This window comes from Ambystoma mexicanum, chromosome 8 (genome assembly GCF_040938575.1).
Source record: "Ambystoma mexicanum isolate Mex_15411 chromosome 8, UKY_AmexF1_1, whole genome shotgun sequence".
NCBI lineage: Eukaryota > Metazoa > Chordata > Amphibia > Caudata > Ambystomatidae > Ambystoma > Ambystoma mexicanum.
The window spans coordinates 1,361,419,303-1,361,443,168 of record NC_090929.1 but is presented as its reverse complement, the minus strand read 5'-3'; positions in this window follow the sequence as shown (position 1 = coordinate 1,361,443,168).

Sequence of the window (23,866 nt, the reverse complement as noted above, 5' to 3'; positions counted from 1 at the left end):
CACTGACATTGCAGTCACGCACTACCTGTTCTCATGTCATGCACCACCTCTGCCACTGGGATACAGTTGTGTCCCATGTTTGCTGTTTCTGTGTGGCAGCACGCATTTCCTGTCTCACTAAGTCACACACTCTCTGACTGGCTTCCTATCACCCATGCACAGGCCTGTCATGTTTTTGTTCCTGACCGGAACTTTGCCACCCTTACCACCCGGGCTAGTTTGCACAGGCCGTAATGTGTCCAGTTATTCTTCAGGGATAGGCCCAATCTATGTTTCTCTGTACTTCTGTCCTCAACAGTCATTAACTTGCTGTACTTTGAGGCCTTTGCAATGACACATGGCCAATATGCACATGACACATTGCATTCACATGTCAGATGTACAGGGGGTGACCACAGTGTAGGTAGTACAACAGTGTGCTGCCCAGTTGAGGTGCTGCAGATTCAGGTCTGCCACGGAGTGATAGGAGATGCGTTGGTCCTAGATTCAACACCAGTTTACCAGTTGATTGTGTTGGTGGTGGACATGTGGCAGCTCTGCCAGCTCATGGTGGAGGTAGACCAGACAGGTAAAGGTAAGTTGCAGCTACACATTGGACTAGTAGGGTGGGAGACTGTCGGTGGGCTGATTGCAGTAGTGGCAGAGGTGAGTGGGGCTGGTGGGTAGTGTCGGAACTTGAGGGGGCTGCCTGGGGGTTGTTATGGAAGTGAGGGGTGTGTGGGGAGGGGGTCTACTGCCAGGGGGCTGCCTGGGGTAGTGGCAGAGGTGAGGGGGCTGGTAAGTGGTGTTAGGACTTGAGGGGGCTGCTATGACCTAGGGGTATATGACAGCATTTTGTGTGCCTTGCGAGTAGCCATTACTTACAGGTTATCGTGCATATTTTTGCATGGGTGCAGCCGTGATTTACGGGGGTTTGTGCATACTTTCGCTGGGGTGCAGGCGTTCCTTACGGGGTGACAGGAATACTTTTGCATGAGTGCAGACATTGCTTACGGGGAAACTCATGCAGTTTTGCAGGGGTGCAGCCATTACGAGGGATGCTGTGCAGTTTAGCGGGGGGCAGCCGTTACTTATCAGGGACCTTGCGCAGATTCGACGGGGTGCAGCCTTGACTTACAAGGTACTGCATGTCCTTTTGTAGGGGTGCAGTCTATTGCTACTGGAGGACAGCATGCAGTTTTGCAGGGGTAAAGCTGTTATTTATGGGGGTTCGCTCACAGTTTCGCTGGGGTGCAGCACTGACCTACGGGGGACCATGTGCTGTTTCGCAGGGTGCTGGATTGTAGGCCAGAGGTGGACGCAAAAGTTTGCGCATCGGTTCGTCTTTCATAATGGTTTTGGTTTGCGTGGGGGCGTGTTGTGGGCATTCCTAGCACAACTTGGTATGTTTTGCGGGTCGGGTCACGCAATGTTATTGTACGCACAGAATGCCCATAAATGGTCTATGCGCCTGTTCTATAAATCAAGTCCTTAGTTGCAATATGATCATTTCTGCCTATAAGCATCATAATCTGTTTGCCTCTGGGAGAGTTCCTAGTGAGTCAGAGGAATTGCACCAGATTACAGGATTTTGAGACAAAAGTGGAGACATTGGCAATGATGGTATTGCAGCATAAATATCCCCAAATTGTATTTTGCAATCTTGGACTTTGAAAATGCCAAGACAGTTTGACAGGAATGGTCCCTAAACCATGGACAAGATGGTCTCTGTTACGATGGGCCACCACAAAATATATCCTTAGGATCAGGCTAAGTTGCCTTATAGTGTACATCATTTGTAGTTGTTTGTTCATATAAGCAGATACACGTTTTTCTGAGACACTAGATTTCCCTATTTTTAGAATTTCAAAAATAAACAAGAATCAGTTTACATCAGTGGAGTGACGTTTTAGAACCTGTATGGAGATCATTGGAAATAATTGGAAATAAGATGACATTTATGCACTCAAAAGGTAAGTAAATAACTGATACTATGGGTATGGTGGTATTTTGAAGGGGAGCAAGAATACCATAATGATGTTTACATATTTTTGTAGGGAAGCTGACAGGATTGGCCCATGATAAAGGATAAATAATCCAAAACGCATTGGTAAAATGAGAGTTCACCAATCCAGTTAGATAACTCAGCAATGAAGGAATTCAATATTTGTTGACTCATGTTCTTTAAAAAATGTTTTATGAATTCTTCAGTGATATTAAGAATGTATTGATGTACCATAAGGGAATGTAAATATCCCTGAATTTATTACATGTAAAGAAATATATAGAATGAACGTCACTTTGTTTTAATTGTTTCTTTATTAAGAATTCAGGCTGAAGTATTGAAGAGACCTTTCTCAATTAGAGTGCTGGGGACTAACAGTGAGCTTCACTATAAGATTGTTTTTGCAAGGTGGTTTCTGTGCAAGCTTTTTGCACATCAAGGAATCAGTTGTCACTGTTGATAAAATAATATTGTGCAAATCCAATATTAGACACATGGAGATTGCAGATACATAATTAATGCCTTGCTGAAGTCATTTGTGTTGTATTTTATTTATCTACCATGAAAAGGGTGTGCCAGCGAACTACTCATAGATACCTTTTTATGTAATGGACAGCTCCCAACAAAAGGACGTTGATTTCACCATGAACTGTGAACATTTATTGAACTGCATATGCAAATTTGCAAGAAAGCTGAAGGACTGAGTTCTGCTGATTTTTTTGTTTTTTTGTATTTTTTTAGCATTACATAGTCAACATATTATCGACTTTTAATACTTTATAACAAGTCCCTTCTTCCACAAATCATGAGGACCAGAAACAAATTCAAGTACTGTGTTATACTTCATCAAACAAAATCGATTCTCTCATAACATATCAATTTACAATCTGAAAAATATTCAAAATCCTTAACCAAAATGTTGTTACATTTGTAATGCATGGCTCATGATGTCCAGACAAAAAGATGTGACAGATGGTCTCTGCTCTTATTGAAACATCAACTCCAGCTGCTCGCAAGGGTCCCACTTGCATTTCTTTTAAGGAGGGGCATTCAGTCAAGAGGTGGTACACTGATTCCAATTGCAGTTCTCCACGCAAACAGCAAAAACGTTCTAAGCTACCATGCTCCAACAATATCCAATGTTTTTAAACAATTGAATTTCAAATTCATTTTATTCCCCAAAACATGACGAATGTATGTGGGCCGAACCCCCTGCATCATGAAATAAGCAATGTACCTTCCAGCGTTCACTTTAGTTGCTAAACTGACAGTCAGCTGTTCGACACTCCTTGCCATCAATGCGGTCTTCATGATTTTCTTGTAAGGTAAAAGAGATTGCAATAGAGCATCTATGAGTATGCCTGTGTGCCTTTTGTCTGCCACCCATTTGATCTGGGCAAGTACACTTGTCTGCATGAATTGTGTTTTGCAGGTAATGACAGCTGACAGCCAGCTCAATAGGGATTGTTCCTTAGCGTGGACTAGTTTCCAATAAAAGGTTAGACAACTGAATGCCACTCTTTTCCATATCGGCAGAATTTAGAATTCTAAATAACACGTTTCAATCAAAGAGAAGCAGGGCAGTCTCAGAAGTCTCTTCAGAATTACAGATTCTAGTTTAGTTAGTTCCCTTAGGTTCCTTAAGGCGCACAATTCAGAGCATAAACGATAGTAGGTAGGATTTTCATGCAATAAAGCTGCATCAAAATCCCAACCAAATTGCCCCCTCCCTTCTGTGAGAAAGATCTAATGGCACCCAAAAGCTGCCCAGTCTTTACCCTTGTTTGGTCAAATCTCTCACAGCTCTAAGCTTACTATCAAGGGTGATACCCAGGTACTTATAGCAAGAGACTTCTTCCGCTAGCACTCCACCTATATGCCAATTGCGTCTGAAGGCTGTTCTAGATGGCTTATTGAACATCAGGAGCTTGGTCTTAGAAGTGTTCACTTTCAGAAAATTGGCAGTTGAGTATGATTGTAGGCACCCCAACGCTGTTTGCAGGCCACCTGATGTCATATCAAACACAACAATATCATCTGCGTACCCCATCCACTGTAGGGGGAGGTCTACAAGTTTCAGGGGGATCTGCTGATTTGTAAATTAACAGCAAGACTTTCTGAAAGCTACTTTTCTAAATAAAACATTTTACATTAATCTGGAAGATGTTAACATGTGTGTTCAAAGTGGACACACCTTCCCCTCATTCATGAAGAAAACACCTTCTCATCGGGATTCTAACAGAATTGTTGCCTAGATAATCATGTGAAAGGCAGAATTGTTTGAAATTGTAATTTGCATCTCTTCAGAACATTTGAGATACTGATGAATGCACATAGTTTATTCATTTACCCACATCAGCCAAAACCAAGTGGACTTTCAAGAACATATGTCAGCGCAAACACTGTGATACACTTATAAATGCAATTTGAAGCCTATTGTAAATGTATAACATTTTGTAGTTACTTGGTAGACTGTATCCAGAGTATATTTTACTGTTTAAATCTTCATTGCTAGATATGTTTTCTAATTTGGCTTTGCCAATGCTGGCTTTGCTGCTTCTTAAGTGAGCCTGACAACAAACTAAACTTCTATTTAACCCAGCATATACATGCTGCTGGGGGTAGGGCTAAAACTCCAAGGGATTGTACATTCTCTGTCTAGAGGGCTAGGTCTTTATCCAGCCATCAAAAAGGTTCTCTTGACCCAGGACTACAAAGTAGTCTCAAAATTAAGTCCTCTGATCAATGGGTTAACCCCAAGTTATCTTTGTCAAAATTAATGTTACAAAATCTTATCAAATGTCAACATGTTAAAAAAAAACCTGTCACACGAAATAATGAAATAGTAATTCTGGCATATTAAGAAGAAGGGGTGTTTTTTCTGGGAGTGTCATCTGGTTAGGCTAACCATTGGTAAGATTCCACCAATGAAAAAGTTGATGTCGGCTATGACATACTATGGGAAAATTAGACATTATATAGGCAGAAACAGACACAAAGTGAGAGGTACTCTGGGATTGTGAAGGCTGCAGAAAGGCACAACTCTGTCCAACTAGATGAGTGCTGAACTGGGATAAGATCTGGAGATCAGAGAGACCATGGGCACTATCCAAGAGGAAGCCTGAAGCAGATTTCACACAATAAAACATATGCAAGAGTGACACACTCAAATCATCCAATGGAATTAAGGGGGTAGTTGTCTTTTCAGAAAATCATAATTGTGGGCGGACACATAGTGTAAATAAATCAATCAATCATTGTTCTGCGTGTTCTGAATTGACAGCACAGCTTCCCTGAAAACAAGCCTGTACAGTTTGTTACATTTAATGCATATGCTAGAAAACAATCACACCACATTGTACATGTGAGCATGTTGCTAATGTGAAATATTTAGCAAATACATGTTTATGTGTAACATTTCACCGAAACCATTATACCATTATACCGTTTTTGTGATTGGAGAAAACAAATGCAGTGATTGATACCATACATGTGTAGTGAAAGCATAGACTACACTAGCTGGAAAATGGCCTGTACAGAAATGTAAATTGCAGTGTGCTATTTAGAAATAGATGTTTTCAAAATATATTTGGGATGTATGTGTAAAAATGCCAGTGTTCTTTAAATAGCAATATCTTTATAGGCGTCCAAACGTTTCTCTTTGGAAACTAACTTCCTATGTTTATGTAAGTTACATTGTCTTCTCCAGCATAAAGTTTGGGGACCACCTTTGAATTGATTTTTCTTTTAAAAAAGTGATTTCTAATACAGCCTGTTTGCTGTCCCAGAAATGGGGGTTGAGGGGTGTACCAGGGGGTGGTAAATAATAGGCTGTCACTTGAACAATTACAATACAATACAAATATCACCAACATAGCATAACAATTGGTACCTAGATAATGATCAGGTTCTCATGTTTCATTTTGGAAAGTGGAAATCATTAGGCAAATAATGACTACAACAAAACATGCCTGGGAGCACTTTGCAGGTTGCGAAGTGCACCTCATGCAAACTTACTAATTTACTGTAACTTTAAAAGAATGTGTATGGTGGAGAACAAAATGAAAAGGAAAAAAAACTTAAATTGCCAGGCACAGAATGAAATATACTTTTGGTTATGACTATGCGGATAATTTACATAGGGTACACATACAGGAACGTTACCATACATGATGAACATCGGCCCAAAATCAGATTGACATGCTGTCTACTAAGTAGGTTCAATGCTTTGTCCGCAAAAGCACAGAGATCTGATCTCCGTTGGACAAGGATTGAGAAAGTGGTGCTGTGCAGGAAGTGGGGCAATTCTGAAAATAGTATCCAGGAATTTAAAACGTACTTGAACCATGTTACTGAACCCATCAATATAGTTCTCAGTGATCATGAAGATTCCGAAATTGATGCTTGAATTTCATCAATAATTAATGAGTGCTACCGCGACGCTGTTTTTTACGGCTGGTTTATTGTCTGCCCTTCAGTTTCTGGAATGACGACAGGAAGGCTTTTTTTGTTCCAGTTACAACACGTTGGTGTAACCTAGCTTACATCTATCTTGAGAACATCCCCATCACCACATTGTACTCTGATAATTATTACGAATCTTTACTTGATAACTTCTTAAATGCTCACTAGCAAAGCTTTGCTCTATGATCTGTAGAGAGCTCTGTTGCTCCGGAGCTAGATACATGCTGTAAAACGACTATAATAGCAAAATAATAATAATAATAATAGTAATAATAATAATAATAATAATAATAATAATAATAATAAATGATCTGAATTATTTGTTTAATAAAGTACATATCACCCCACATCATTGATTGCAGATTAATTACACACAGACTGATTAGGACTGAATAACAACATTACGTTATTTCATGTGGGCTTGTCTTCAAACAAAACGTTTGCATTGGACCCTTTGCGGTAATTCGACCTTCATTTTTCCTTTTTTAGTGCACGAGAACAATATTTCATTCTCAGTCCCATGTGAAGTCGCAGCATTCATCCAAATCGATTTGCATTAAATGTAGTTTGTGTTTCCCTTTTTTAGGTGTAGTAAGAGAGTTTCTGCATTAGATTAAACTAAAATTAGATAACAGGTCCTGAAAAAGTTGGGTGTCAATAGAAATAGTGGCTGCCAAGTTGTGTACGTGACACACATGCAGACTATAGTGGATAGTGTTTTGTTGCTTTGTTAACTTTATTGGGAAATGTTCTTTTGTTTCATTAATTGATTAAAGTTGGGGTGCTGTCAGTGACAATTGTGAGGCATTGAACTGCATATTATTGTCATATTTCATATGTATAACTAACAACAAAAAGAAAATATCAATAATGTAAGTTAAATGCTGAACAGTGCATAGTTGCCTTTGCGATTGAGGTTGCAGGACTCAGATATTGTGATTAAAGTTAGTTTCCAGGTTTAATGAACTGGCCAGCTAATGCCCCCTCACTACATTGACTTTCCAGCATTGACAATGGTTCGGATTGCATTCCTTAATTTACTGTGCAAGCGGATTGGGGCCTTTATGTTCGCTTGGACATCCATGAGGACTTTGTACTCGCTATCAGAGAATGTTGGGCATCTCCCCTTCAACATATTCCTGGTGGATGCCCCATGCTCATGGGCATAGAAGGAGGCAGGCTGCTCAGGCAGGGAGAGGACCACAGGATCTGGCTGCAGAAGCAAGAAGTGGCAGACTTGGGTTCTCATGACACTTAGGGACATGCTGAGGTGGTTGCAGGCCCGATGGTGGTATCTAGAGCCGGAGGGTCAGGAGTAAGTGTGTGCAGGGGCAAGGGAGGAGGCACGGCACTCTGGGAGGGGACACAGAATTTAAAGAGGGGGCTCTGCAGCAAGAGAGGGGCATATCAGTCAGGGCGAGGATGCGGCAATCTGGGAGGGAGCACAGCAGCCAAGGATGGAGGCATGGAACAGATAGAGGCAGATATTTTATATATTTTGTAGAGGTAGGAAAATACTGTGCTGTTGCTGGTTTGGAATCTCTCTTTTGTAGGTTTGAGGGACTCTGGAGCCATTTCAGCCTTCATATTTTGGACTGTGTGAGAAAAGCTTGGTGTTTGTGGGAGACAGCAATGTAGACCTTTGGATGAAATGAGGAGGGATTCTGGCCCCTGCCCTAACCAATGCCTGACAAACACCTGACAATTGCCTTTTCCTGCCCTCGATGAGCAAAAGTCCCAGCAGGCCACAGAACCTAAGAACCTAGAACCTTAGCATGTTGGAGGAGTCTTGTGCCATCTCTCACCCTGCTAACTAACATACTAGGGAAGGTGAAATGGGTGACTGTGGTCCTCAAATTTCAAGTTGCCCTTCCACAGAACCCTAACTTGTTGCTTCACACACGCCTTAGCATGTTATGGTAATGTCTGAGGTTCCACACTACCCCTTTCCCTCTTCTACAAACTCACAGATGCTTGTTTTGTTCCTCAAGGGGTACAATGTATCTATTTAGGACAGAGAGAGACAGAGACAAAGAGAGAGAGAGAGAGTGAGAGAGAAAGAGAGGTGGCATTGGGAGCTAGAGAAATGGTCTGGTGTAGAATGCATGGTTTCAGGTTGTTTTGCCTTGAAAGGCCTACTATCTCCTTCCCCCAACTAACTAACAACACTCCAAGATCTCATACCACCCCACACTACACACACAACCCTCCTAGATGGCCTTCAAAGTGAACCCAGAGGTCCTTTAAGACAAGGTAACATTATCTGAGATGAATGGGGATGCAGATCTTACTCATACATCAATAATCAGACTGACTCGGGAAATTTGGCAAAACACAACTGTTTTAATTACACTTATTATAACAGGGAGTACAACGGGCTTCAATGGACGCCGCACAGTATTTTCTCTAAAGAGTTCCTCAAATCATTACATGAAAAAACACAACTTTTTGCTAAAAATTCTTCAAAGGTGACGTCATACTCCATTGTAAAATAAGAAAACCTACTAGACGAAGTAATAGGCTTAAAGGGAACATCTAAGTATACTTTCTATGGGTTATGGGATTGTGATTGGATCTCTAAGATCAGGTGGACAACTAAGCCCACCCCAAGTGCAAGTCATCTTCTGTGTCAGACTAATACACAATGTTCTATTGGCTTCTCAAACTATAGAGCTCCTTGCTACGTGACTCTCTACAATTGGTTGGCACGGTTGTACCCTTCTGGAATATTCCACTCTCTAGCAGCAAGCAAGCTGGTACCCCAGGTGCTGAGGGGTTGGCCTGGTCATGCCTCCCCACCCAATTAGCCCAACATCCATCATCACTCCTGCTGTCTGCCATTCAATTAGTCTTTGAACTCGGCTTTGCAACTGCTCACTGTGCCTTAGAATAAAAGGGAGTGAAGGCATGGCCTGATCTTCTGGTCTCTGTGTGACTGTAAACCACGTTTTGAGCTCTTTTGTTACATTTAATACTATTAAATGAAGAAAACCTGGCACTTATAGGGTTTTTCCGTTTCCTCGATGTAGACAACCAGGCTCTTGGCGGTCCCAACTCTTGACACTGGGCAAGTCAAGCCTTCTCGAATTTTCCTTTGCCGTCAGTTGTTCTATTCTGCTGCGCCACACTTTCAACCCTTTATTCACAGGGTCCAAGTTTGCTGCAATGCGTCGTGGAACATCCAGATTTGATATACACTCATATTACACAGCCACAGTAGGAAGAGCCCTTTTTGGGTGGCTTATAACATCGCTCTCCCTGGACGAATCCTCACCAAACTATGCAAAAAAAAAGTATATGGGTCACTCTGAATTATTTTGCAAAATTTGGTGAGGTTTTGTTCAGGGAGGGCAAAGTTATAAGGGGGGTCCCAAAACTTATTTTTTTCCCATAGACTGAACGTCCAAACCGGTGGATGGATTTTCAGCAAATTTGGACCAGGAGCAGCGGCTTGGTCCCGAAAGCGTGCTTTTGCAAATTTGGTGAAAATCCGTCCAGTAGTTTTTTATAAAATGAGCAAAAAATAGGTTAAAAAAATTAGTGATATATATGTTCGGTCCGCGGACACACTTCCCGGTTCGCTCTGTTGGACAGTGTCCTGATTGGCCAATCGGCTTGCGTCATGTCCGCGGACATGCAACGTGTTCATTGATTGGACAGTGTAGAGCGTGAAGTGCGTCAGATTTTCAGGAATGACCGCCATCTTGAATTTGCGGACGCCCGCGGACACCGCGGTGAAACTTTGTTGAAAAATATTATTTAGTACAGTGTGTTGTTGTGTGGAAGTGTTTGGGGAGGGTGGGGGAGTAAGAGATGGGTTAAATGTTTTATTTATTTAGGTGGTAGACCCCCATGTTGTGTTCGCTTTGTCCGCGGACAACGCGGATGTTCTAAAATGTTCTAAATAAACGAAATGGGGGTGTCCCAAGGACACTATGCCTGTCCTTATTGTTCGCAAGCAAGCTGAAAGTGTTCTAGGAACACTGGCGGTGTCTTGAAATGTGCGTAAATAAACAAAATGGGTGTGTTCTCAGGACGGTAAGCCTGTTCGTTTTGTTCGCAGGCAAGTTGAATCTGTTCTAAGAACACATCATGTGTCCTGGGATGTTCGTCAATAAATAGAATGGGGGTGTCCTGTGGACGGTATGCCTGTCCGTTCTGTTCGCTAGCAATTTCAAATTGTTCTAAGAACACATGTTCGCAAGCATGTTCAAAGTGTTCTTAGAACACATTATGTGTCCTGGGATGTTCGTAAATAAACAAAATGAGGGTGTCCTGAGGACGCTTTGTCTGTCCGTACTGTTCGTAGGCAAGTTGAAACTGTTCTAGGGACACTCATGATGTCCGCGGACATTAAAAGTGTCCATATGGCAGAGTTGAAATGTTTGATTGTATGGCTATGATATGCTGCAATGGTTGTGGCTAGGGCATAGAGTCTTGGGAGCATGGCCACATTTATTTATAAGCAACGAAGTTATAAGCCACTATGGGTGTGATATGCTGTGGTGGTTGTGGGCAGGGTCTATAGTCTTGGGTGCATCGACAAGATCAAATTTATAGGCAGCAAAGATATAAGTCACTATGGGTGTGATTTTATGTGATGTTTGTACTTAATATAATATATACGTACTGTTTGGTTTAGTAACTGGAGTACATGTATTTCTTGTTTATTTCTGTGATAAAAGAAAACATCATGTTAGTATTGGTATTTTGTAACAACTTATAACATTGAATAATCAACATTTTTTTTGACCCTCATATTTAGTAGATTACAAACCATTGTACTATGCAAATTGCTCAGTTGCTGTGTTTGTTGCTAAAATCATTGGGTCTGTGGGAGAGAGAAAAATCCATGTTGGATAAAAAAACGTTTTTTGTTATGCTACATATTTGTTTGTTTGTTTTCAGTGTTCACTTGTTGTTTCTGTCTAATGCTCTATATATTGGCTTGTTGCAGATTTTTGGAGCAGTTAGATACCTGTTGACATATTCTAACAGTCTATTTTTTGTTATAATGAAGTGGTATTGATTTATCCATTTGGATATTGTAAAATTGTGGGTTAGTTATATACCATTTGGCATATTCTAACTGTCTATTTTTTGTTATAATGTACTGGTATTGATTTATCTGTTTGGTTATTGAAAATCTTGGGGTAGTTAGATACCAGTTGGAATATTCTAACTGTTAATTTTTTGATATAATTTAGTGGTATTCATTCATCTGTTTAGTTGTTGTAGAATCTTGGGGCAGTTATATAGCTGTTGGCATATTGCAACAGTTTATAGTTTTCTAATAGAAGTTTAGTTAATGTTTAAGTACAGTTTAGTTAATAAATTTTGGTTTTAAGAAATTATAATGAAGTGGTATTGATTTATCTGTTCGGATATTGTAAAATTTTGAGGTAGTTAGATACCAGTTGGCGTATTCTAACTGTTTATTTTTTTATATAATTTAGTGGTATTCATTTATCTGTTTAGTTGTTGTAGAATCTTGGGGCAGTTATATAGCTGTTGGCATATTGTAACAGTTTATAGTTTTCTAATAAAAGTTTAGTTAATGTTTAAGTACAGTTTAGTTAATAAATTTTGGTTTTAAGAAGATTAAATAAGCGTTTGTAAGATTTGCAGGTAATCTCTGCTTTAGAGTAATGGTACTATCATTACATTCGAACCATCCGCAATTCTTTTTTTATATATGCAGTATAGTGACCTGCATTGGTTGTGGCTCCTGAGTGGTAGATTATACCTATTGTTGTGAAGGTATTTTTTACCAAGTGATACTTGACCATGTGTGAATCCAGTCAGCTTGCAGTTGTTTTTGGTACCATCTGCATTGTAACGTAGAAGCATTAGTATTATGTATTTACTATGTGTTTGTATTAGTAAGGTGGAGCAATTATCTGAATTGCAGGTAGTACATAATCTACCATGGTTTGCATTTTGTACAAGTTGCTGAAATGGAACGGATTCACAATTAGGTATTGAAACATACACAAAGCGCTCATTGGGGATTTGCTCTTGTGTCACATTGTTGCACAGAGTGCATGTATGTTTCCACATGTATGAAATCTAGAATATTTCGTCCATAGATATGTTTTTGTTTTCCAGTACTTATAGTAAGTACATTAGAAATTTGTGTGGATCTTCCTGTGAGTGTATAGTGAATTACACCTTTCGAGCCCAGTAGTCCAATTGTTGTCTTATTCCATAAACACTATACGTGTTGTCAGGATTGTTTGTTGCGTTTCTATGAAGTACTAACATTTGCAAACACAGTTGGTCTGTACTGTGTAAGTAAATGTTGTCAACTATTGGTGGTAATTGAAATAGAATATTCATTGCTACATTTGCGTAGCAACTTACACCATTTACATTTGAAAGTTTAAATGGACCAGGTAGTTCTGTATCTGAGTGCTTTTTTTGGAGATTGTCTTCCTTCTTTGAAGAAGTACCTGGTTTACTTTCCCTAATAGGTTCTTTTTTGATTGTGGTACTTGATGAAGCATTAGTTTCTTTTAATCTCTTTGGAGGATTTGCAGTGACATCCTGTTGCATTTTTGTTTGATTTAGTTTTCTTTTAGAACATTTTACTTTTTGTGGAATAGGATATGTTTTTAGATGGGGGTGTATGGTGAACGAAGTCTATTGTATTCTGAAATGCAAGGAATATCAGCGTTTACTTTACTTGCATCAAAGTTGATTAGAAATAGACCGTCAAGTGTACGTAAGCGTGATAGTGCTACGTAGCTCATGCCTTCTTTAAAGACGGTGTTACCAATGTCTATCAATGCTTTGTCTATGGTAAGATCTTGTGATTTATGAATGGTGACTGCGTATGCAAGAGTTAGAGAAAATTGTTCTCTTCGTACATACATGTCTTTGAAGAGAAGGAATCGAGCTGTTGAGCGTCCTATCCTTTTCACTTCTGAAAGTTTATCAAAGAGAATATTGACAAACTGAATGTTGTTGTCACGTGGGTATGTTTGAAAGCCAACAATTGTACCCAGTGCTCCATTAACTAGTCCTTGATCCACGTCAAGGTCACGTTTAAGCATTACTCTGCAATTTACCAATAATTTTAATATTTTTTCCAATCCAGCTGTGTTGGAGATTGAATTTTCTAAACTATTTAGTCTCATTGTGGCTTGTTCACACATGAGTAGGGTCATACCATGTATGTCTAGTTTGTCTGTGGCGCTAATTTCAATTATTGGTTGCATTCCTTTTTTAACATTGTTTCATTGAATTGGAAACATCTTGCAAGAGTTGGCATTAAGGCCATACAATTTACATTTTTAGATGGGGGTGTATGGTGAACGAAGTCTATTGTATTCTGAAATGCAAGGAATATCAGCGTTTACTTTACTTGCATCAAAGTTGATTAGAAATAGACCGTCAAGTGTACGTAAGCGTGATAGTGCTACGTAGCTCATGCCTTCTTTAAAGACGGTGTTACCAATGTCTATCAATGCTTTGTCTATGGTAAGACCTTGTGATTTATGAATGGTGACTGCGTATGCAAGAGTTAGAGAAAATTGTTCTCTTCGTACATACATGTCTTTGAAGAGAAGGAATCGAGCTGTTGAGCGTCCTATCCTTTTCACTTCTGAAAGTTTATCAAAGAGAATATTGACAAACTGAATGTTGTTGTCACGTGGGTATGTTTGAAAGCCAACAATTGTACCCAGTGCTCCATTAACTAGTCCTTGATCCACGTCAAGGTCACGTTTAAGCATTACTCTGCAATTTACCAATAATTTTAATATTTTTTCCAATCCAGCTGTGTTGGAGATTGAATTTTCTAAACTATTTAGTCTCATTGTGGCTTGTTCACACATGAGTAGGGTCATACCATGTATGTCTAGTTTGTCTGTGGCGCTAATTTCAATTATTGGTTGCATTCCTTTTTTAACATTGTTTCATTGAATTGGAAACATCTTGCAAGAGTTGGCATTAAGGCCATACAATTTACATTTTTGTGGGCTAATTGTTCCATAACATCGTAGCACATGCATTATGGCCATAAAGTGCATGAATGTGCCGGGTTCTCAATATTGTTTGCGCTTCTTGAGATAATATGCCAACTCTAATACTTTTTAAGATTTTGGCATAAGTGCGATCTGCAGGTTGCCGCATATTTTCTGTTAATTCTCTGTATTGGAAATGTTGCCAAGGTTGACATTTCCAATGCTGCCAACAGTTCTACGGCAGAGTTTGTGTTCTAAGGTTTTAAAAATAGGCTCACCTTTCACTGGTGTCAATTGAAGAAGATCTCCAAAAACAATAATGTGTTTTCCTCCAAAGAGTTCTTCGTAGTTTGTTTTGAGTACTTCTTGTAATCTGAGGTGAATCAAGGCCAACATTAGGTTGGAGACCATGCTCACCTCATCTATTAGAAGCATTTTCATTTGTTTTAATACTCTGCGTAGTTCCATTGCAGCTTCTGTAGAAAGTTTGTAATAGTCTAATATGTTTTGGTGTTCTACTGGCAGGAGTAGTAATCGGTGTAAAGTGACACCGCCTATGTTGTAGGCAGCTAAACCTGTGGGGGCAGTGACAACAGCTGACAGTTTGTTGTTTGTCAATTGTTGAAGGAATTTACTGATGATTTTGATTAAGAATGTTTTGCCAGAACCAGCTTCACCACTGATGTACAGTAGTTTAGGTTTGTAATGTTGGCAGGTGCATTCATTGTTTTCATGTTGTACACCATGTGCAATTTCTTTTGTTACTTCTTCAAAAATGCTACGTTGTTCATTGTTTAGTTTTGATTGTAGTAAAGTTAAGTCTTCTTTATCTTCATACTGACACATGGTGTTTTCTTCTTCTGTCATAGCTAATTGTGCCTCATTTGTTATTAGTGGCTCTCCCAGTGGTTCTTGGCTTCCTGTTACAGAAGGTTGACTACTGTCAGGATTGTCCTTATCTTGTTGGGCCTGCAGTTCTTCTTCGTGTTGCTGTTCATTGTGCAACATTGTTTTGTACTGTGTAAAGTTTATATCAGTTATAGTGCTTTCATTTGCTTTGAAAGCGTCTTCATAGGGGTCATAGTTATCTAGTATTTCTTCTTCTTTTCTCTGTGGTTTAAAGAGTTGTAGCAGGGACATGTAATATAGTTCTTTATGTTGAGGAGTCTTTAATGACAATTTGATATGATTAATTAAATTTGGTTTGGTGAGTTTTACTAAGATGCCTTCACATTTTTTCACTCTGTATCTACCTTTTTTTTCATCGGGTTTTATATTATTTTTGTATATGAAGTTTTGGGCTATGTGGTATAGACACATGGTTTCCAAAGTGATACTTCTGTTTGGGTAGTATGTGTCCAGCAAATTGTTTTTTAAAATGTCTTGGCTGCTGGGATCATGTTTGGCTATTGTTTCTATATCTTTGTAGGATTTTAGAACTCTTTTTCTAGATTTAGCAGGACCAAGACTTAGCCATACTATATTTTCAGATTTCCAATACAAAGCAGTACCATTTAAACGATCTGCTGCTTCATAGGAGCCACATTCTCTATGGGAGAGCATTTTTATGCCCAAGCTGTATAATTTTTGAGACAGTGTTTTGTCTGATGACAGGTCATTCCAGAGGTCTTGTAGCTCTATTGTTTCTGCTTTGGTTAAGTATGCTGTAACATATCCTGCAACTGCAGTGGAATTGTCTGCAATGTACTGCACATCTATGTTTGCATTCCATAAGTGGGCAATGATTGCATTGTAATCATTGATATATTTTTCTTCTTCTGTTCTTTTCATGTAATATGTATTTTTAGGTGATTTGCCTTTAACACTAAGTCTAACTGAAGACATGAAGCTGTTCACTTGACTTGTTGTTGTAACCATTCTAGGGAAACCAAAGCGGCATTTGGTGTAGTATTTCCCTTTGTTTTTCTATTTGCGACGACAATATTTGCCACATTTGTGTCTTTGAAATTGTAAGTTTTGTGCTTGGAGATCACTATTTGTTGCTTCTGATGGAATTTGACAAGTAACATATTTTTCAATAAACTGTAAAACAGTGGCGTCACTGTCTTGCCCAAATTTAGGAGCATCTTTAATCCATAAAAGCATGTGGATATGTGGTGCTCCTCTGGCTTGGTATTCTTTTCTCCAAAAGAAGTGTTGCACTTCTCCAAGGGGAGGAGCATTTTTATTACAAATAAAGTGTAGCATAGCAATGAAGCGATGGTGAAAATATCTTGAAACATTAACAGGATCTAGAGAACAAAGTTCTCTAGGTGTTTTGTTTTTGTTTGATATGCGTAGGAAATCATGTAAATCTTCCCATGCATATTCTACACAACTTAATGTAACAAACCAAGTGGGTGGGCCAAGGTTTCTTAACATACAACGTACATCTCCGTGACATTGAAACCAGTATTCTTTAGTACCACGCATATTTGCTAATAGATTTGTAATATTTGATTGTAAAACCTCATCTTTTTGTTGCACTTTTTGTAATAATTGTGTAGCTGACATATTTTGAAAGTGGGATCCTGATTTTAATGTGTGTGCAACTCTGTAATATAAAGTTGCTAGTTCACTTTCAAAGAATAGATGGAATAAGTAATCCACATTTTGTCTAAATCTGGGATCTTCAGAATACATCCGTAATGAGCGATATTCTGATGCTGTTATTTGAATAGGCCTATCATCGTACCTTCCTCCTTTGCCAGTAGGAAAAAGTAGAGGAAAAGCACATGCTTCTATACTTTCTTCCCATATGCTGATTGGTGATCCTTTTGTTTGACGCATTTGGTACGTTTCAAGTGCCTCTTCTACAGTGTCATTAGAATGCAATGGGTGAATTGTATAATGGGCTAAAGTATTGCATATTGTAGCAGGATCTCAGAGCTCAAATTGACCAGCTTCTTTTCTCTTGAATTATTTCAGTGGTATCCTTCAAGTTTTCTTCAATATTAATTTCTTTGTAGTATTCATTATTGTCTTTTAGATATTGCAAAGCTTGTCTAACTTTATGTAAATCTACCAGTTGTTGACATTTTTTTTTGTCTTTTGTAAGTACACCATTCACTAAGATAATTAAAGATTACTCCATTGGACGTTGCACTCCTAGAGTGTGCACATTTTCTTTTAGATCTAATGGTAAATACACGACTTTTCCACGAATACCTTTCACTAATTCAAAGGGCGGTAATTTTGCTGTTTTTGGTTGAAGGCATATTATTGCTTGAAAGGGGTGCACTGTTTGAATTATGATGCTCTCATATAAATTGAGTTGTTGTAGGGATTTTGGTAGTGGAAATAATTCCAAATTATTTGTGATAGCACGTGAAGGAGTTTGGTTGTTGTCAAGGTTTGTGGTACAGTAACTGCCAAGTATTAAGGGGTCAGTTATTTTGTATTTGTTTTCTGCTATAAGATAGAGAACTAATTCAAATCATTTAGAATCTTCATTGTTTTCTATTTTATATGTTAGGTCTACAGTTTTTGTGTTACTTTTATAGAAAGTTCTACGGCAACATAAACACACATGGTTTGGTATTTCAGCAGATGTACTTTTAAATTTCAGTATTTATTTTTTGTATGTGTGTAGTAGAAGGATGCCATGCATAAAATTGTTGCTAATTTGCTTTAAAGCTATTTCATTCTGTAAGTGGCTTTCACGTGCAAAATATTTTTTCTCGATATAGTTGATTTCTTCAAGTAGGTCTTTTGCTGTACCATGTTAAAGGATGTTATTTAAATTGGCTAGTGCTAAAGCAGGACTTTTAGCATAGTACAGTTTATAGACTAGATTTCCTATAGTTGAATGATGTGTTGATATCATTTTGATATAATGGAAGGTGGTTTTGCAAGTAGGTCCTGAAATGCAGGCCAATGAATGTCCTTGTAGTCCTGTGTAATATTGATTGAGGAATTGGCGTAAAGACTTGAAAGATTCTTTGGGAATGTTACACATTGACGTGCATTGGCATTCTTTAGGGCCTGTTGAAATAAATAAAGAAGGTATGGGTTGGGGTGTTCTTAGTGTATGTGTGCTGTTTGCATGAGTGTGTGAGTAAGATAATAAAGATGTATGTAATGGTGTGTGATTGTGCATTGGGCAACTACAACTAGTTGGGATGGCTATTCTTGAATTTATGTGCTGGGGTTCGGATGATAGTAGAAAGTAAGCTGTTGGTGTGGAGAAGTAGAAATAGTAAATCTAATGGTATACAATTAAAACAGTTGTTTGTTCTATAATATAAAAAATTTAGGGGTTGAGTTGGGTAATTTGTGTGTCGAAAACTAAGAAATTGTGCTTCATTCTGCCTGTAAATCTCTGTTTAAGAAATGGGGATTTGTAGACAGAATGGTACACAATCTCTATTTTTAGACACAGAAATAGCATGAATTAACTTTACAGTGTGTTTGAATAATAGTACAAATAATATGGTGGTATTCAACTTAGTTTTTTTTTAAAATGAGGTTTCTTCTTGGTTGTTCTTTGTACTTCAAATTCAGCTGCTTCTTTTCAGGAGAATGGTCTTCACTGCAATTGTAAAGGAAACAAATAAGGAATTTTGTTTGTATATAGCATTGTTTTTAATTTAGACATTGATTTTTTTAATTGACATTGACCCTCAGCACCTTCCTCAAAATCATGAAAACTATCTTATTCACATAAGATGCGTCGCACCAATTGAATACATATCATATGTTCTTAATGCATAAACTGTATTGTAATGACTAACTGTACCAACCAAAATATCATTTCTATGCCTTGTGGAATTCATAATGTACCACTGAATACCACTATTCCTGTAACTAAGCTCTTGTAAGTAACAGCGCCTCAATGCCGTGGGCTGCTTGCGCAGTATATAAATATAAGCAAATAAATGTTTACATTTTTGTACAAGTATTGTTGTTTGATTTTTTAACATACAGAGTGCATGCAATTTTGTTTGAGTATGTTAACTCTTCATATTGTACTTTAAATATGTTAGTTCAACATGCTTTGAAAATGTGTGTGTAAAAAGAAATTAAATAGCAGATAGGTTTGGAAGTGACAGTTGATTTTAGGAGATGGATTATACAAACTAAAAGTCAGTTGATCTGTTTATATGAATCTATAAAAATTGTATATGTACTATATACAAAATATGCATAACTGTAGTTTGTGTTCATGCATATCGATATGCATGCAGCTGCAAGTAGAAATCTTGGAGACTTGTACAGCATTTCTGGTAGAAGGTGTTTTCCAATGTTATAACACTTGTACTCAGAGAGATTAACAGTACATTTAAAGTGCTGATCTATGATGATGCAGTTAGATGTAGAGATCTTGGATGTGATTGGTGGATGTTCATGTGACTTCTTAGCTATATCCAAGGAGGGAATGGCACAGAAAGTGAAAAAGGAAATGGTAGAAGGACTGTTCATGTTACGATATGTCCGCAGACATGGCGGTAGTCCGCGGACATCGGGTGTTACATCCGGGGATTTTTGGGTTGGGGAGCCATGCAAATGAGAATGAGCAGAGAAAGGGATTGGTCAGGAAAGTTTAGTGGGTGTGTTGTGCCAGGAGAGAGTTTCTCAGATACTCTTTTTGCTGAGAGAAGAACAGATAGCTATGGCTGTGTGTTTCAAAAAACAGATTGTTTGGATTTTGGGAGACTCGTGGATACATTGGTTGAAGGTGCATGCAGAAAGCTGTGGAGTAGCTGTACATCTTGGGTTCCCACATGTGGAAGTGCACTGGCATGGAGTACGTGGAATGAAGTGGTTGGACTTGCTACCTCTCTGTGCTACTTTGGAGACAGAGCCACATCCAGACCTAATTGTAATTCATTGTGGAGGGAACAGTTTAGGACATGTGGCTGGAATTTCTTTGCAATTTGCAATGAAAGAAGGACTTGGGAAGGTCATGGAGATGTTTCCAAATTCTCAAGTAATTTTTTCAATGATTGCGCAGAGACAAATGTGGCTTCGTTCTTCTTCATTTGGTCCACAAATGGAGAAAGCAAGGCGCAATGTCAATAAGGCTGTTTGTGCCTTTCTAAGAGATTTTGGCATGTCCTCTTGTCACAATGAAAATATTATGTTTCGTAGTACATACATTTTTCGCAGAGATGCAGTCCATCTTACTTATGCTGGCAATCAGATTTTTTTGAGAAATGTACAAAATGCATTGCAACCTTTTTTGGAATTACAGCATCCATTTTATAGTAGGTGTTGAGCATTTAAAATGTTTCAAACACAAATAAACACCACCAAAAGGCTCTTTTCAGAGCCACCACTTCCTCCCAGATAAAACTGCAATCATTATGATAGGGTAGCACCGCAAAATTTTAGATGTCCGCGGACATTGTGTGCAGCTTATATGATGAAGGTACAATATTCATAATGTTGATATGTTGAATAATGAAATGATAACTGTTTTCTTATTAGAGTTTTGCGTACTGTGAAATACGTAATAAGTAGCTAATAAAACCCACGTATTACATAATTGCACTATTACAAACAAAACACAAAGAGACAATAACACATACAAATATGGGTATATAAAGGGAAAGTGAAGTAAGCAAAAAAGCAGAAGTAGTAGCAGAAATAATTTATAACCTAACTGATTATCTTTATGCAAATAAATGATTGCTCTGTTTCAAAGCTGCTATTTATCCTATGTACATGTATTACATGATGTGACTGGACCCTAAGGAAAGTAGTGTGAGTACAATGTATACAAATATGGGCATATACAGGGAAATACAGTAATAAAGAAAACAACAGAACTATCAGAAAGTGCTGATAACTGTACTGATTATCTTCATGCACAGAAAGAATCGCTGTTTTTCAAGCTTGTGTCTTCCCATATGTATATGTTTCATGTGATATGACTGGACCCTAAGGGAATTACTGTAAGAACATGCTTGAAGGATAAGTCTACAAATATAGTATGTTTACAATTTTTAGTTCATGACTGTTACCGAAGAAAACCATGTGGCCTACATATGTCACTAAAGGAAAAAAGAGGGAGACAGACATGTGATGTCATCAGTGATGTCATCAATGACATTTGTGATGTCATCTTCGATGTCGTGGGTGTTAGTCTTAGCAGTGCACAGTGGTGGCGCGAGTTATGGTTGCTTAGCTTACCATAACTGACGAATTTCAGGGGTTTTTCGGTTTTACTTGGAACCATAACTTCCCTTTAACAAAGTTTTTTCACTGAATTTCATAGGTTTTTAGTAGCGCAACTTAACCATAGCGTCCCTTTAACAAAGTTTTTTCACTGAATATATATATATATATATTTATATATATATATATATACATATATATATATATATATATATATATATATATATATATTGGTGGCACTGCCTGTAGTCTATTCACTTCATATAGCCAGCCATTATGAAATCTTCATTCCGCACATAAAACGTTGCATAATTCTTTACTTCCCCATCAGATTCTATAAGGTCTATATTCTTTCTTCATTGGCATCTCTTCTGGGTGCGTCATTTCTGCTTCATGTGACCTCACTAGTCTTCTCTTTCATTCATCTTCACACTTCTTCCGGAACTTCCTTCAGAAGACTCTCATTCCATTGTGGACACATATAAGATTTTGTCAATCGATATCTCATTTCAAGGACTCTTCACGCTATAGGTACCATTATTGGCTTTGCGCATGGTGCAATTTCCGGCTGCCAACATATAGACAGAATGGGGGTGGGACTTCCGGTAGAGGTATTTGGCTCCTCCTCTACACTCGCCCACTCTCACATTAGTCTACACATCTAGACATCCTTTTCTTAAAAAGTGCTTCTTTGGAGGCCATATCTTTATCACTCCTCTCAGACATCCTGCTGTTTTCACATGTTCATCAACACTCCATGTCATAAGGCTACATTGTCCATTCGGGCTGCAGTAGATCCATCTTTCCACATACTTCTTGTGCTTTCTCAGATACAGGAAATGTGTTCCCTTAGGTGCATGAATACTATCTTTTACATGGTCTCTGATTTCTTCATCTGTCAGCTCTTTGGGTTCAAACCCTGACTCGACATCCATCATGATCTTCATTCCTGTTGCTTTCTTTGCTGTCTTCTTGCACTGTGTGATTATTATTCTGATCACACAGAATCCAAACGTGATCATCACCAACAAAGGTTCCAAGAAACATGAAGATATTCGCCATCCATTGTGGAACCATGAGAAGAATGATGCAAACCAACTGTCATCAGCAAGGTCTTCCACTTCATCTTCCATCTTGACATATACGTTAATGAGCATCGTAATGGCCTCTGTCAAGGCCCCATTCTCTTCATTGTGAGAGGGTATGAATGTGCAACATAATTCTCCAACTTTGGCACAAACACCACCATCCATAGATGTAATCATATCCAGGACATATCTATTCTGAAGAGTCATCAGTCTTATGGCTCTTAGCTCTTCCTTGATAGCATTGAATCCCTTTATGGTAGTGTTGTTCATCTGCAGAAGCTCCCATCTGGCATTTTCCATCGTCTGGATCCCTGGCATGAAGATTGTCATGAATATCTCCTAAATCTGACTGAACAACCTGTGTTTATATGGAATGTCTTTGAAAGCTTCTATCGATTTAGCTTAGAAGTAGTTTGCCCTTCTTGTTCGATTGAGGAATCCATCTGAGGTGAGCATCTGCTTTTGGAAATTCTCCAATGTTCAGGTTACTCTTCAGTATCACAAATGCTGGAGCATGAACAATCACTATAGAACATAGTCCTCCCCAATCTCTAGGCAGCTTCATGTATGCTCTGGATCCACAGACCCAGTAGTGGTCCATTATCACTACTTTTCCATCCTTCATTCCTGGAACAACGAGGATTCGACCGCACTGCTGATTCTCTCCAACTTTTCTTGTGCCATTGTTTCTGGCGCATAGCTCTGCACTAGCCAGAGGCACTATCTGAAACGGGCCTCCTTTGTCTTCGACCCATGTTAGCAACTTTGCAAGCTTCGGCCATAGAGGTTTGTATCCTTTTTCCACACATTCTATAACTGGTTTGTGATCTCCTGTTACTGCCAGAGCTCTGCACAAGACTGTAAAGGTTGGAGGGCGGTATCTGTACTCCTGCTCTCTATACTGCAGAGTGGAAGCACAGAGCGTCCCAGCCAAGATTCTCTGTAAGGTAGCTATGGATGAGCAATCCAGGCTTTAGCTCTCAGGGGTTGACGCAGGCTATTTCTTAAGTACACTGTAGTGCCCAACCCCCACGAAGGAATGTCCACACACTATGTTATTGAAAACACAGTTCTTTATATAAAAAAGGTTTCAATTACATACACAATCACAATGACACACTTTGTGCTCAGGCAATTCTAAAATGGTAAATATATACAGTCTCAATGTGGTACCACAATTATTTCTTAGATTCCATTAAAATGCCTCAACTGTAGACAGTTTGAAATGGCATACAAATCAATTA